Source organism: Prionailurus bengalensis, chromosome A3 (genome assembly GCF_016509475.1).
Source record: "Prionailurus bengalensis isolate Pbe53 chromosome A3, Fcat_Pben_1.1_paternal_pri, whole genome shotgun sequence".
NCBI classification, from domain to species: Eukaryota; Metazoa; Chordata; class Mammalia; order Carnivora; family Felidae; genus Prionailurus; species Prionailurus bengalensis.
In genome coordinates this window covers 27522404-27539792 of record NC_057354.1, presented here as the reverse complement: position 1 = coordinate 27539792, position 17389 = coordinate 27522404, and positions in this window count along the sequence as shown.

Here is a 17389-nt window from a genome sequence, read left to right as displayed (position 1 = left end):
TTATAGAAAGGCAAAGGAAATTAAAATGTTATCGGCAGTTTTGCTTTCGTGTAAAAAGCAAATTAAAAAAACAGAATAAAACGTGCCATCTCTATTTTCAAAAGTTTTGACGTTCTCTAACCAATGCATCGTTATAAAAGAATCCAAGCACGTCTATATTCATTTTCTCAAAACAATGATAACTGTTTGTCAATTGTGCTTTTTGCTAATTGGGAAAATTAAGTACTGAAATTCCAGGGGCACCTGGGTAGCTCAGTCGTTGAACCTGGACTTGGGCTCAGGTCACGATCTGGCTGCTGGTCAGTTCCAGCCCCACATTGGGCTCGATGCTGTCAGCCTGTCAGCGCAGAGGCTGCTTCAGATCCTCTGTTCTCTCTCTGCCTCTCCCCCACTTGCGCTCACTCCCAAATAAATATTAAAAAAAAAAATTCCAAAACTGAGTGCTACAGACTGAATATTTGTGTCCCCCCAAGATTCACAGGTGTCAGTTCCCAAACTGGGGAATTTGAGGGGGGGGGGCGTAGATCTGGAACCGCCGGGAACCCAGAGGGCAGGGAGAGACCCAAGAAGGGGGCAGATCCGCCCCCAGATGGGTGGCTGGTTCAATGAGCGAGGGAACTTACCTACGAGAGGCTTGTCTCGAGAGCCTTAATGGATTCCGCAAAGGCTCCATTTCTGACGGTCTCATCAACACAGCGCTCTCTCAAGGCTGTGTCCTTGAAAATGGCTCCGGCTGTGGAGGTGGTGGGCGGAACCAACATGCTAAGGACGGGGCAGGGGGTGAGGGACCTCCCAGCTCCCGGGTCAACCTGCTATCGCGTCCTCTGGATGACCTCCTCCAACCACAGGTCGCAGCCCCAGCCCCCCCTCCGTGACTGTACTTGAATGTGGGGCCTCTAAGGAAGTGCTTACGGATAAATGAGGCCATGAGGGCGGGGCTCGTATCCTTTAGGATTAGGTTCCTTGTAAGAAGAGACCCCAGAACCAAGTCCCCTGTCCGCCCTGTGAGGACACAGCCGGAAGATGGCCAGGAGGGCTCTTTCCAGAAACCCACCCTGCCAGCCCTGGATCGGTGCCTTCCAGCCTCCAAAACTGTGAGCAAACAGACCTCTGTCGTTTAAGCCACTCAGTCTATGGGATTTTGTTAGGGGAGCCTGATCAGACTAATGCACTGAGAAATATCAACATTTCATACATTTTATTATTTGCCTTTATACGTTTGGAAATAAGATAATAATTATTAAAATTTAAAAATCGGGGTGCCTGGCTGGCTCATTCAGTAAAGCTTGTGACTCTTGATCCCCGGGTTGGAAGTTAAGAGCCCTACGTTGGGTATAGAGATTACTTAAAAGTAAAGTCTTATTTATTTATTTTTTTTAATTTTAAATATTTATTTTTGAGAGAGAGAGAGAGAGAGACAGAATGTGAGCGGGGAAGGGGCAGAGAGAGACAGAGGCACAGAATCTGCAGCAGGCTCCAGGCTCTGAGCTGTCAGCACAGAGCCTGACATGGGGCTGGAACCCATGGATTGTGAGATCATGACCTGAGCCAGAGTCGGTCGCTTAACCCACTGAGCCACCCAGGCGCCCCTAAAGTCTTAAAATAAATTTAAAAATCAACCCATATTAGAAGACTGGTGGCTTATTTTTTTTTTCTCTGCAGCTTATAAACCAGGGCCATGGGATGTAGTTTTTTTTTTTTTTTTAAGGAAAATAAACATTTTATTTTCTTTTTTTCTAATATTTTTTTTCAACGTTTATTTATTTATTTTTGGGACAGAGAGAGACAGAGCATGAACGGGGGAGGGGCAGAGAGAGAGGGAGACACAGAATCGGAAACAGGTTCCAGGCTCTGAGCCATCAGCCCAGAGCCCGACGCGGGGCTCGAACTCACAGACCGCGAGATCATGACCTAGCTGAAGTCGGACGCTTAACCGACTGTGCCACCCAGGCGCCCCTAAACATTTTATTTTCAAAAACCTCAGGACTTCAGCTTCAGAATGGAATGTCTTGAAGGTAGTTATTGTGCCATTTTTTTTTCCTGGGTATGATGCCATGGTATGTACGTTATTTTTATCGGTTTCATGACTTTCTGCCAATTTGTAGTTTGATAACTCACAAGTTCAGTTTCTTCTATGAATATGACTATTCTGAAAGATAGAATATTAAGGACTATTCAATTTCATAGCAGCATTTTGGTTTTACTCGTTAACATTCATCTTGACGTGGGTTACTAGGACAACCTCTTTTTTTAAAATTTTTTTTTTTTAACGTTTTTTATTTATTTTTGGGACAGAGAGAGACAGAGCATGAACGGGGGAGGGGCAGAGAGAGAGGGAGACACAGAATCAGAAACAGGCTCCAGGCTCTGAGCCATCAGCCCAGAGCCTGACGCGGGGCTCGAACTCACGGACCGCGAGATCGTGACCTGGCTGAAGTCGGACGCTTAACCGACTGCGCCACCCAGGCGCCCCTAGGACAACCTCTTAACGAAGTTTCCCTCCTCCTACTCTCCTCCCTCCCTCTGTCCTTTCCTTCGTGGCCAAGCATACAATCACCATACAATTATCCTTGAAACAAGATTCAGAGTTATTTGTCTTCTTTTGCAAGGAAAAAAACCTGGCAGAAATAGAGGAGCAAGCTAATCACACACCTATGAAAATAGCGATTGCGATCGAGCATATTTAGAGCTCTGTTCGTCTTTCAGAGCATACCTGTTCCCCATAATTCCGGTTTCCGTTCCCTGTAGCAAAATGACACAGGGGAAAAGGGAGGGAAAGAATCCTCATCTTCTCACAGGAGAATTGTTTACTTAAGGGGTCTGTAGACGTTTGAGTTATAGCTCTTGAGCAGTTACACTTTAATATTTTGTATTGATACTTTATTTGATAAGAGGGACGTGTTGACCTAAATGAAAAGTTCGCTGTCGTCTCAGTATATTGAAGACGTTTCTCCCCCCCCCCCCCCCATGACACTTTTGTGATTGTGTTTTTTACTCTTTGATTTCAAAAATTACCCTAGAGTAAAATGGACTCTTTTGGGTACACAGTTGTATGAGTGTTGACTACCACTAAAGTCAGGATGCAGAACAGTCGTCCGTCCCCCCCCCCCCCCCCCCCCCCCCCCCCCCCCCCCCCCCCCGCCATCTCCCCAGATTCCCTTGGTATCCTTGACTACTGCAGAAGGCAATTCTTTCATCTTCTGCCCAGGAAGTCAAAGCCTGGCTGGCGGGCCAGTTGAAGCAGAGAGGGGGAAGGAATCAGGTGTCTTACAGATCAATAGGTGATCTTTGAATTCTTTCCTTTTAGAGTGGTTTTCAGCTCCTCCGGTGCCCTTGAATCTAGCATTTCTTTGTTCATACTCTGCAGAGCAGACGCTTGCCTCTCTCTTTATTGCAACTTCTGATCATCTTTTGCTCTGAGTAAAGACTGTGAAGTGTATATGTTCCTGCTCTTAATTTCATTTATTTATTATTTAATTTTAATTTCATTTATTTATTGCAATCTACAAAGACTTTGCTAATTTTTGTGAATCTTCCACAGGTTTTTGCGAGGAAATGTTGATTTTTTCTAGTCATGCAGAACGTTCTTTTTTTTTCAGTTATGCAGAATATTTTGTATTTTAATTATTCAAGTTTGTTAATTGTTTAGTACAAATTCTCCATGTCCTTATTTTTTTTTTCTTTTTGTACTTGATTTATTGATTTCTTTAAAAAAATTAAAAAAATTTTTTTTTAACGTTTATTTTTGAGAGAAAGAGAGAGAGACAGAGCGCATGCAGGGGAGGGGCAGAGAGAGAGGGAGACACGGAATCCGAAGCAGGCTCCAGGCTCCGAGCTGGCAGCATAGAGCCTGATTAGGGCCTCGAACCCACAAATGGTGAGATCATGACCTGAGCTGAAGTCAGACGCTTAACTGACTGAGCCACCCAGGCATCCCATTGATTTATTGATTTCTAATAGAATTGGAGGTCATTTACCTGGAAGAAATTTTAGGAGAGACATTTTGGGTGGGAAAAACTTTATAAGTGGAAATGTGGTGCATCATTTTCTCTAGTATCCCCTCAATTCTGTCTCCTCCATTCACTGTGGGTGAAGGGGATAGAAATAAGGCATAGTATCCCATCTTTTTCAGGGGTCGTGTCTCGTCCTTTGATGGTTCATCATTGGTGGCACCACAAATAATTTTGGAATCCTGCCTTGGAATTGTTCCTTTTTATAAGTCTGTACATTTTTAAAGATTGGGGTATAAATGACATATGTTAGTTTTAAGCATACTTTAAAGCAACTTTCAAATATATAATACAGTATTATTAATTATAGTCACCATGTTATACATATCATCCCAGGACTTTATTTATTTTATAATTGGAAGTTTGTACTTTTGATGCCCTTCTGGCCATTTCTAGCCATTGTGCCCCATGGATCCCTGTGAATCTTTTTTTTTTTAATTTTTATTTTTTTTTAACGTTTATTTATTTTTGAGACAGAGAGAGACAGATTATGAATGGGGGAGGGTCAGAGAGAGGGAGACACAGAATCCGAAACAGGCTCCAGGCTCTGAGCTGTCAGCACAGAGCCTGACGCAGGGCTCGAACTCACGGACCACGAGATCATGACCCGGGCTGAAGTCGGCCGCTTAACCGACTGAGCCACCCAGGCGCCCCATCCCTGTGAATCTTTGATGGGGAATGAGGAAATGAGTAGGAAACTAGAAGATGTTTTGCCAGAATCAAAACCACACTGAGATACCACCTCACGCCAGTCACAGTGGCCAAAATGAACAAATCAGGAGACTACAGATGCTGGAGAGGATGTGGAGAAACGGGAACCCTCTTGCACTGTTGGTGGGAATGCAAACTGGTGCAGCCACTCTGGAAAACAGTGTGGAGGTTCCTCAAAAAATTAAAAATAGACCTATTCTATGACCCAGCAGTAGCACTGCTAGGAATTTACCCAAGGGATACAGGAGTGCTGATGATGCATAGGGGCACTTGTACCCCAATGTTTATAGCAGCACTCTCAACAATAGCCAAATTGTGGAAAGAGCCTAAATGTCCATCAACTGATGAATGGATAAAGAAATTGTGGTCTATATACACAATGGAGTACTATGTGGCAATGAGAAAGAACGAAATATGGCCCTTTGTAGCAACGTGGATGGAACTGGAGAGTGTGATGCTAAGTGAAATAAGCCATACAGAGAAAGACAGATACCATATGGTTTCACTCTTAGGTGGTTCCTGAGAAACTTAACAGAAACCCATGGGGGAGGGGAAGAAAAAAAAAAAAAGAGGTTAGCATGGAAGAGAGCCAAAGCATAAGAGACTCTAAAAAACTGAGAACAAACTGAGGGTTGATGGGGGGTGGGAGGGAGGAGAAGGTGGGTGATGGGTATTGAGGAGGGCACCTTTTGGGATGAGCACTGGGTGTTGTATGGAAACCAATTTGACAATAAACTTCATATAATAAAAAAAAATGTTTTGCCAGTTTGAGTTGTGATGTGATTTATAATTATCGTGCTTTGGTTAGAGTATTACTTTTTCTCGGTAATGTGTTTACTATAGAAAAAATAGAAAGTAGATAAATAACAGAAAACATTATCCATAATCCCGTATCTTTGTCCATTTAGGGTCTCTGGTTATCAGAAATGTTTTTATGATGATAAAGAAATAATTTACTTGCTATCCCATGCTATTTTCTAAAGAGATTAAGTGCTAAGGAAGGTTATTATCTGCTGACCTGGTTACGGAGGGAAGGGGGTGGATGGGAGAGAAGCAGCAAGAGGGCAAGGGGTATGTTGTAGAGAATGCGGGGGAATTATAGGGAGTGGGTTGGGAATTAGAGGCCTGGGAAAGAGCCTTGATGAATGGGGGAGTGCAGTGACTGCCAAGACCCAGGACCTGTGGGCTGAGGTGTCAGTGGCTGAAAAGGAACTTGGAGGAAACCAAGGATTTTGAAAGGGAATGGTTGTGAAGTTTTGCTGGATAGGGTGATGGAAAATGTCTTCCCTATTTCCCCATGACATCTTCAGGAAAGCATTTATTTCTCATGACTGCATTGTGGAGTTGAAGCTACTGTGGGATGCATTGCATTGTTTTCTTTGAGAAGGTCACGGAGAAAAAATAAAAGCTGTTGCTAGAACACCCCCCCCCCCAGCATTTTGGGTGCCTGTTTGTGCGTGTGCATGTATCTTTGCTATACAATGGGATCGATATGGATGTGATTTTTATAGTGCTCTTTGAGTTAATAAAACAGTTGGATTCTTTCTGTATGACTGAAGAAAGCTCTAAATTTATCCTTTTGAAAGGATGTATAGCATTATAGATTATGAATATATCTACTTAACACTTCTCTCATTCCTGGACATTTATGTAGTTTCGAGTTTTTTTGCTATTTTAATCTATGCTGTTATCTGTGTTTGTACAATACATTAAAAAAACACTTGGATTCTTAAAAAAAAAAAAACAACAACAACGAAAAAGCACGGATTCTTGGTATCTCCTCAGAATGTGTTCATTCCTAACATCCGAGTCTCTGAGCCAAAAAGCATGAACATTTTTAGGGTTTTTGAGAAGGATAGCTAAATGTCTTCCAGATTTACCCGTTTAGTCCTAAATGGTCTGATGACAAGGCTTGTTTCTATCTATACCTTGACAAATGTGAGTTTGCAAATCTTTCACATATCTGACAATCTGACAGATAAAAATGAGAGGTCACTGCAGCTTTAATTTGCATTTATTGGTTTTACAAATTTACAAATTTTATTTTTATCTGAAGTACACTTGACGTATATTAGTTTCAGGTGTACCACACGGTGGCGCAACAATTACGTACGTTACTCAGTGCTCGCCATGAGCAGTGGAGTCACTATCTGTGACCCGTTACAATAGTATTGTGATACTATTACGGTATTATTGACTGTATTCCCTATGCTATACTTTTCACCCTGGGTGTTTATATTGTAACTGGAAGTGTGTGACTTTTAATCCCCTCCACCTGTTTCCCCGCCCCCGCCCTCCCCACGACTCCGACTCCGTGTTCATTCTCTGTATTGATGGGTGTGTTTCTCTTTGTGGTTGTTCTTTGTTTATGCATTTGTTTTATTTTGTAGATTTCACCTGTAAGTGAAATCACATGGTCCTTCTCTGTCTGACTTATTTCACTTAGCATCCTACTTTCTAGGTCCATCCATGTTGTTGCAAGTGGCAAAATTTCATTCTTTTTATGGCTGAGTGATGTTCCATTGCATATATACAATATTGGTTCAATTTGCATTTATTTGAGACCGAGTAAGACGTTTTCTCCCCCATGTTCTTTGGCCATTTTCACAGTGACGTTGCTAGTTCATGTCACGCAGCCCTTTTTCTACTAGAGGTTTGAGGTTTTCCTCCTTTATGTTAACTTACTATATTTTTAGGGTATCAGCACTTTGTCATATATGTCTCAATTTGTCATTTGCCTTTTAAAGATTTTTTTTTTCAACGTGTATTTATTTTTGGGACAGAGAGAGACAGAGCATGAACGGGGGAGGGGCAGAGAGAGAGGGAGACACAGAATCGGAAACAGGCTCCAGGCTCCGAGCCATCAGCCCAGAGCCCGACGCGGGGCTCGAACTCCCGGACCGCGAGATCCTGACCTGGCTGAAGTCGGACGCTTAACCGACTGCGCCACCCAGGTGCCCCCTGTCATTTGCCTTTTAACTATTTATGATACTTTAGTTTCTCTGTTTCACTTTGAGGTTTATTTTAATATATATATTTTTTGAGGTATCATTGACATACAACAAACTACCCACATTTAAAGGGTCCGAGTTGGGAAGTTTTTGCCTTATGTATACCCCTGCCAGGCCATCACCACAATTAAGATAATGAACACATTCACTGCCTCAAAGTGTCCTCATGCCTCATTGTAACTCCTCCTTCCACCCGCCCCTCATATTCCTAGGCCACCACTGGTCTGCTTTCTGTCATTAGGGATTACTTGGAGTTTTCTAGAATTTCATATAAATGGAATCAGACAGAATAAACTTTTTTGGGTAACTAGTTATTAAAGAGTTGTACATTTAAAAGCACAATGAGATACCACTACATGCTTACTAGAGTGGCTAAAATTTAAAAGACCGACCATAGGGGCGCCTGGGTGGCGCAGTCGGTTAAGCGTCCGACTTCAGCCAGGTCACGATCTCGCGGTCCGGGAGTTCGAGCCCCGCATCGGGCTCTGGGCTGATGGCTCAGAGCCTGGAGCCTGTTTCCGATTCTGTGTCTCCCTCTCTCTCTGCCCCTCCCCCGTTCATGCTCTGTCTCTCTCTGTCCCAAAAATAAATAAACGTTGAAAAAAAAATTTTTAAAAGACCGACCATATACCCAGTGCTGGTGGCAAGTAGAATGTGTACTTTCCCTTGATGGTGGGAATGTATAATGACGCAACCATCTTGGGAAACAATTTGGTATTTCTTCTGTTTTTTTATTTTTTTATTGTTTATTTATTTTTGAGAGAGAGACAGGGCATGAACAGGGGAGGGACAGACAGAGAGGGAGACACAGAATCTGAAGCAGGCTCCAGGCTCTGAGCTGCCAGTGCAGAGCCCGATGCGGGGCTTGAACTCACGAACCGTGAGATCATGACCTGAGCCAAAGCCAGACACTCAACCTCCTTAGCCGCTTAGGCACCCCTGTTTCTTCTGTTTTTTAATGTTTATTTATTTATTTATTTATTTATTTATTTATTTATTTATTTTTGAGGGGAGGGGCAGAGAGAGAGGGTGACAGAGAATCCCAAGCAGACTCCAGGCTGTCAGTGCAGAGCCCGACATGGGGCTCGATCCCACGAACCGTGAGATCATGACCTGAGCCAAAATCAAGAGTCAGGCACTTAACCAACTGAGCCACCCAGGTGCCCCCAGTTTTGTATTTCTTTTAAAAGTTAAACATTCACCTACCATGTGATCCAGCCATTCCACTCCTAGGTATTTACAAAGGGAAATGAAAGCATAGGTCCATACAGAGACTTGTACATGAATGTCCACAGAAGGTTTATTTGTAATAGCCCTAAACTGGGAATAACCCAAATGTCCATCAACAAATCTGGATAAATAAATTGTGATATATCCATACTATGGAATAGTACTCATAAATCAAAATAAATGAACTATTGATATATGCAACAGTATGGATATATTTCAAAATGATATTTTTTGACGTGGAAGTTTAATATTTTATGCTATATAATTAGCTTAATTGTATATGAATTTTTCCTTTATTGCTATACTTGGAACTTTCTTGCTCTCAAATTAAATATTTAACTATAAAATCTTTTTTTTTAAGTTTTTAAAGATATTTTATTTATTTTTGAGAGAAAGTGAGAGAGACAGAACACAAGTGGGGGAGGGGCAGAGACAGAGAGGGAGACACAGAATCTGAAGCGGGCTCCAGGCTCGGAGCTGTCAGCCCAGAGCCCGACTCGGGGCTCGAACTCGCGCACCGTGAGATCGTGACCTGAGCCCAAGTCGGCCGCTTAACCAGGCGCCTCGCTATGTAATCTTTTAATACTTTGTTTTTCACACTGTCATTTTTAAACCATCTGGAATTCATTTTGGTTTGAGATGTGAGGTAGGGAATTGGCAGTTCCGTGTTTTTGTGTGGTTAGCTGGTTTCCAGGATTTCTTGGAATTATTTAGGCCTGAGTGTTCTGGTTTGTTTCTCTCCGGTGGAATTTGGCATCTGTCATGTAAATGTTATAGAAAATTCATGGGCATCAGGATGTGAGAGGAAACTTATCCTGCTTTCCAACCCCCTCCCCCCCGCAAAAAAAAGTCATAATTTTCATGAGTTTCATTGTATCCTTTGAAGAGATAGTTTGATATAATGGCAGTCATTGTATAAATGCTATTTTGGATCATGTTACTCGTATGTACCCTATTCTCTAAGTATTTCCATTGTTCGTAACTATATGTGTTATTAGTATATAGTGTTTCGCCGTTTAGAATTTTCCCGTTTTCTTGCCACTTTAAATAACGTTGCATTGAACAGCTCCGTGCCTTTTTCCTTCCTTTGAATAACTTGACAAATGGATAGATTCCTAGAAGTAACGTTAACTGGATTAAACACGCAGAAGTTCTGTTTCTTTGTTCTTATTTCCACTCGACTTTCCAACAGGGCTGCGCCAGTTCCTATATTGTGAGGGGGCACATTTGCGTCCCAAGCACCATTGCGGCCTTGCTTTCTGAGACCGTTACCGATGTTGGATGTCTGCATCTTGTCCGTTTTATTACACAAACGAGTAAATGAATACCTCATCAGGCAGTCAACATGGCTGGCCAAACCGTGCACCTTCAGCCCTCTTCTCTCTCACCTCCTGCTTTGTGGCAGCCGTGGAGGTGCACTGCTCGGACCTCCCTTCAAGAGAAGCGGCTGTGAGGATGTAGCTGGTGGACAGCCTCCGGTTGCCATATTTCCAGATCTGCAGTAGCATTTACCCAAGGCCATGTTCTCCAGGGGCTGCTCCCAGCCCTGGACTATATATACCCCATGGGATACTCGAGCCCGGAGCTCCTTGCCCTGGGTGGGGCTCCTCTGAGGGGCTCCGCGCCTTTCCATCAGCCCTAGACCTGTAATCTCAGGCTCCTCCTCTCCAGTCCTCCCGTCCCTCTCCTTTCACAGGTGTCAGACCCGCATTGCAGTCTGAAGGCTCCCCTGCCTCCTGCTCCTCCCCTCCTCCTGCCACAGGTGTTTCCCCCTCAGTGAAATCTTTTCGTGCCTACCTCTGTCTTGGTATTAGGTCTTAGAGCCCCCAGACTGACAACATACCCCGTGGAGGAGTCCAACTGGGAGGCCTTCGTGTGGGCTAGATACAGACTCCAGGGTTTATTAAGTGGATGGCGGAGCGTTGTAGAAGACAGGAGCTTTGAGATGGGCCCTAAACCGGAGCCGCGGAAGGAGGGAGCCTCCACCATTCGTGGGGGTGGGGGTAACAGTACTGGGAGGGCTTGGAGATGGTGTCGCGTTGTGCACCGTGGCTGTGGTATCGTGGATCGTGGTCGTGGTCGTGGCGTCGTAGCCGTCGGTTGCTTCTCGGTTTGGCCCTTCGTAGCTGTTCTGCAGAGCTGCTTCGATCTGTGGACAGGCGGTGGCGCGATGGGCCTCCCGTGGTCTTTGGTGCAGCGCTGTTTGCTCCTGTCGCACATGAAGGTGGATCTCTCCAGGGAGCTGCAGTGCAGCCTGCAGGGTCCTGGGAACTTGCGCCCACAGCTCGACCCACCCCCGCTGGCTGCAGAGGAGAGGACCAGAGGAGAAGTTCGGAGTGGAGGCAGCCTCGGGGTCTGCCCAGGGATCGGGGCCGTAGGGGAGCATTTGGCTTTTTATTCTGAGATGGCCACTTGAGACAGCAGGCAAATGAGAGGGGGGAAGTCAGGCAAGAGGAGACAGGACTTGCCTGGTCTGACGGCCTCTGGGGAACCCCGAGGAGCTCTTTCTCCGCCGGTCTCCGCGGCTTTGCCGCTAGTCAAGGCCTGTGACATCACTGTAGTTGGTGCCACAGGATGTGTGGGTGAAATCGGGGTGTGGGGAGCCGGGTCTTCATGGCAGGGAGGAACCTGAACCCTTGAAAGGGGGAGTTGGGGCTATTCTTACCCCCCGGCCTCCACTTTTCTGCCTCATTTGTTCTCAGGGAATAGGAAACCAAGTATCAGTCGACCCAGGGCAAAGAAAAAAAAGGTCAAATCGTTCCCCAACGCCTTAAAGGGAAATTAATGATTGCTACTTATGGGGTTTTTATGCATTCATACACGGCCGGATACCAGGGGCCACCTTCTGGTTAAATCTGATGGCTGTGTCTCAGCTCCGTCTGCCATCACCTCAGCACTGGCATCTTCTGAGCACCGTTCCCTTCTGGGTTTCTACGCACCCATTGCCTGGCTGTCTGATTTCTTTCTCTCTGGCTCTGCTTGCTCTCCTCACCCCAGGGTTCAGGTGGAGCACCTTGTTTGCCATCCTGTGTGAACTTGCCCTCTGGGAGGTGTCTTCGCCCTGCCTGCCAGCACTCTGTTGGGCATGGGGATGGGACCCTTGCTCCTAGGCCCAGCCTCTCCTCTGAGCACTAACTCTGGGGCTGATGAAAGTGGCAGAGAGAGTGGCCTTCTCAGCATCTTAGGAGCTTAGATATAGGGAGCTCACATAAAGTGAGAGAAAGGTATTTTGGACCAGGTTGAGGCTGACTTTTGTCTTAAAACAGGAAAAAAGTTTGAGGACTGGTTTTTGTAGAAGATCGTACACAGGGTAGTGGCTGGGTACGGGGTATTGAGGCCGGTGGTGAATGTTGAGCGATCCCTACCTTAGGCTGGAACTCAGGGGGGTAAGTCCTGCCTCCAAGCCTCCACCTGGCTTGCCTGTCACCCGAGCAATCAGATCTGTTAGCATTCCTGCCCCCCAGCCCTCCTTCTCCATCCAGTTTACCTGGAGTCACCAGGAATCCAAGGGATGCAAAGACCAGGAACAGGAGCTTCATGGCCGAAGGGATGGCTTGGGAAGCAAGGTGGTGGTTTAATGGAGTCCGGACCCTCTGTGTGGTGTGCTTGGAGCTACTGCCTTTATAGGAGCCACATGATGCCAGGATACTGGGCAGTGAACCAGAGGAAGAGTTCATTGCCACCCAGAACAGTCAGATTAGATCATAATGGCTACCAGTCTGTAGCTGTGATTGATTTATTGAGCGCTTGTATTCTAGGCTGTTGCGAGGAGAAGAGGCAGAACACAGCACCATCTTTCAAAATATGCTTCCTAGCCAGTGTCGGCGAGGGTGTGGGAGAAACGACTGCTCTTTTGCACCGCTGCTGGGCGTGTTGATTGGTACTGTTTTGCTTTCAGAGAGCAATTTGGCAATATGCACCAGGAGTCTTGAAAAATGCCTGCATTTTGCCTCGGTAACTCTATTCCTGGACTTCGGTCTAACGGAAATAATCGAACAAATACACAAAGAGGTCTATCTCAACATTGCTTGCAATAGCAGAAAACCAAAAGCATTCTAAATGTTGGTGAAACATGGATGCAACTGACACCATGCAGTGATTAGACCTATTGCAGAGACTCATTTACTAGGCAGGCGGCTCACTAAAGACACGCCAACACTCTTCCTGTTTCAATTAGAAATACGTGGCATCGCAAGAGACGGGCAATTCAACTAACAGTGGCTTAACTCATAGAAGTATCTATTATTTAATCAACAACAAGAAGGGGGTGACTTGGTGGTGGGATGAAGTTAGTCTTGGATCCTTCTGTTCTGCTATCCTCCGCGTGTAGATGCGCTGATTACCAGTTTATTCTCTTAGCCCCAAATCCACCCTTCTTTGTCCTGCTTTGCGATACTGGATTTGAACCCTGGAAAGATGCCTCTTTTGCCAGCTGGCCCTGTGTTAGGCTTTGACAGTGGAGGGTGTTGGAAGTGAAAGAGCGGACCTAGGCCGGCCGATGGAAGAACACCACAAACCGCTCATTTCGTTCCGGGTTCCAGTTCTCCATTTTTAAATTCAGCCAAGGAGCCCCATGGCTCTCAGCCCAGCTCCAGCCCTGCTCAGGCCACGCTCCTTCCCCCTGGTGGCCCCTCCAGTAGCAGCACTGGCTTGTGCAGCACAGGCAACTGCCCCTCTGCCCGGTGGCCACCTCTGCAGATCAGCTCTGGCCAGCTCCCTCTGGGGAATTTCTTTGTCACTGCTCTGTGGCAGCCACATCCGCTTTGAAGAGAATGTGTGAGGTTAGTTCCTCCACTGGAACCCGGAAGTAGCGAAATGTGCTCTTTCCCTAACATTAATATTGCTGCTACTTCAGGTCCGTAATCATTTACCTTTTATTTTGTTGATTAGGTCACTTAACAGTTTTTATTTATCTTTTTTTTTTTTTTTTTTTTTTGGGCGGGGGTTGGGGGAGAGTAATGCGGTAGGCCCATGTTTATGCCCACCAATAGAAATAACAGCCATTAACTGATTGACCCTTATGACTAAATGGGACATTTCCTAGACTGGTCACCATATCCCTTCTGGGATGTTCTTCCAATTTGCAAAAATGACTTTCCTTGTTTGACCTATGGATACATGACCTGTACTCTAGAGGAGTGAGCAACCATTCCAAAATTTCTGGGACTCACCATGATGCTTCCACAGCTACCCTCTGGAGTGATGAGGGAGTGACTGTCTCGGGCAGAGTAAGAGATCCAGCCCTCTAAACCCTTAGATGTTGCCTTATTCATGGAGGGTTTACAATTAAGCTGAAAACAACAGTATGAAACCTGTTAGTCATGCTAGACAGAGATCACCAAGGAGATTACCTTAGATGTACGATTGACCAGCCTGGGTTCCTTGGCCGACGTATCTTAGAGCCAATAGTATTCTCTTGACTCAGTCGGCCAGCTAGGGGTGGCATTTTTATATTGGCTAATACGTCATGTTTTGTATTAGTTAATGCCAGCTGACTGACTGGGTTAGAATAATAAGTTTCTTGCAGTCAGGAATCGGTAGAATAGTTGACCTCGGCATGCCGTTTAGTACTGTAGAACCACTTCTCTCAGCTTGGTCTGGGGACCCTCAGTACCCGGTTTAGGAAAGAATTCTAATGCTGCTTATTGTTCTGGTTATCTGTTGCTATATAACAAACTGGTTTAGTGGCGAGAAACGGAGTAGTCGTTCACTTAGCTCGTGACTCTGCAGTTTGGGCAGGATTCAGTAGGAGAGGCTCATCTCTGTTCCGCATGGCGTCACCTGGGGCACGTTAGCTGGGGCTGGAGGATCTACTTCCAAGATGGCTCGCTCATATGGCTGCCAGGGTGGTGCTATCAGTTATAAACTCAGTGGGCGTGAGGGACCTCTTCATTTAGGCCTCCCCATGTGGCCTTCCTTACAGAAGGATGGCTGGATTTCATAGGTGAGCATCCCAAGAGATAGGGACTAACTTGCTGATTGCCTCATCTTTAATAGGTGTAACTCAAAGAACATCAATCAAGGCTGAAGAATCAAGTGATAAAGGTGTAGACATATTTGGCAATGTAGAGAGAACATTGAGAACATTGAGATAACATTGTATTGACTCATATTGGATGTGTTGGAAAGGGAGGAGAGATAAAAAATATGCTAATTCTATCATTGTTCTAGAAGGAAACCAGTAGATACTGTAAAAAGAGAAGGACATCTAAGGATACTGTATAACGTTATTGTTATAAAGATGACCACTCAAAAGTCTAAATTTAATTAAATATCTGAAACCTAAATATCAGAAGACCACACACACACACTACCTAGTGAATGATTTTTTAAATCATAAAAAATACATAAAGTATTTCAGAATTCAGACTGAATATTATCTGCCCTATCCATAGATATAGATGCTTACTTCATTCACCTTGAAAATTTCATATTAGGTCATAAAGCATGCCCAGTGCTGCACTGTATATAAGATACCTAAATTTCTGATTCAGAAAGAAGGGGGGTTCTGTCTCAAAGTGTTACAGACATACCAGTACACCTGTCTTGTCTGCCCCCTTGAGACCTGGAGCAAACTGGCTTCTCCTGGAGTGACACCACTGCCCTATAAGCTGGAGCATGTGTTGGGGTCATGGTAACCTCTGTCTTCTTGGCTTGCCCTTCTTGGAACCTCTGCCTATGAGGAGGGAGGGTGATCACAGTCCAAGTATTCTTGACTTGGTGCTCCTAAGGGAGAGCCTGCACCCTACGAGTGGGAGTTAGGTGGGGGAAGGAGGTCCAGTCTTTTGGACTGTGCTTGCCTTGACTAGAGTTGGGGTGAAGGCAGGAATGAGAGATACTTCTCCTCTGGTGAAACCGTAACCCTATCTTTGGAGTCTGGAGGGAAATAGTCACTGTCTTCTGTGCTGCCCCTGCCAAGAGCTCATGGACATGCTCTGTGTGTGTGTGTGTGTGTGTGTGTGTGTGTGTATGTATTGGGAGCAAATGCTGGCCCCAGTGTTGCTAAATTAAATTACTAAATTTAATTTTTATTTTATTATAAAATTATTTTGTTTAATTATTTTTAAGTAGGCTCCACACCCAAGGTGGGGCTTGAACTCATGACCCCGAGATCACAGTCACAGGCTCTATCAACTGAGCCAGCCAGGCATCCCTATAAGGGTTTTTTAAATTTGATGTTTCAGAGACTCTTGAGTGACTAGTTCAGTGCAGAAATTCCCTGTCCACCCACCTCCACATATACCCACGTGTAGGAACCCTCCAGATCTGACAGGGGGTTCTCAGATCTATTTGCCTGGTCCTGTGGTTTTCAAACTATAGCACGTATCTGAGTCATGCAGAAGATTGGTGAAAATACATGTTGTTGAGCCTCTACCCCCAGAGTTGCTGATTCAGTGGGTCTCAGGTAGGTCTAAGATTGGCATTTCCCATGGTGTTGCTGCTGCTGGTTCAGAGACCACACTTTTTTTTTTAATTGAGGTATAATTGAATATGTTATATTAGTTTCAGGTATAGAATATAATGATTCTATATGTGTATAGAATTCCTATAGATTTAATTCTAATGTTAATTAGATTTAATGCTAATTCCATTAGCACACATAATTACAGAGTTTCTGTTCTCTTACAATGAGAACCTCAGATTTGCTCTTTTAGCAACTTTCAAATATGGAATACAGTATTATTTTTATTTTTATGAAAAAAAATTTTTAATGTTTATTTTTGACAGAGAGAGAGCCAGAGCATGAGCGGGGAGGGGCAGAGAGAGAGACACACACACAGAATCTGAAGCAGGCACCAGGCTCTGAGCTGTCAGCACATAGCCTCATGCGGGGCTTGAACTCACAGACCGCGAGATCATGACCTGAGCCGAAGTCGGATGCTCAACCGACTGAGCCACCCAGGTGCCCCTGCAATACAGTATTATTAAATATAGTTTCCATGTTGTACAGTACATCTCCATGACTCATTTATTTTAGAACTGGAAGTTTGTACCATTTGGTCCCCTTCATCCGTTTTGCCCACCTCTGGCAAACTGCCCACCTTTGCCCACTCCCACCTCTGGCAACCATCAGTCTGTTCTCTGTCTGTGAGCTTGGTTTTTGTTTGGTTTATTCCACATATAAGTAAGATCATACAACATTTGTCTTTCTCTTTCTGACTTAGCATAATGCCCTCAACCCATGCTGTTGCAAGTGGCAAGATTTCATTCTTTTTATGGCTGAATAAGATTCCATTGTATATGTAAACCACATCTATCCATCCATCGATGGACACTTAGGTTGGTTCCCCTCTCTTGGCTATTGTAAATAACCCTGCAGTGAACTGGGAGGTGCAGATACCTTTTCCAGTTGGTGTTTTTGTTTCCTTCAAATAAATACCCAGAAGTGGGATTGCTGAATCAATGGTAGTTCTATCTGTAATTTTT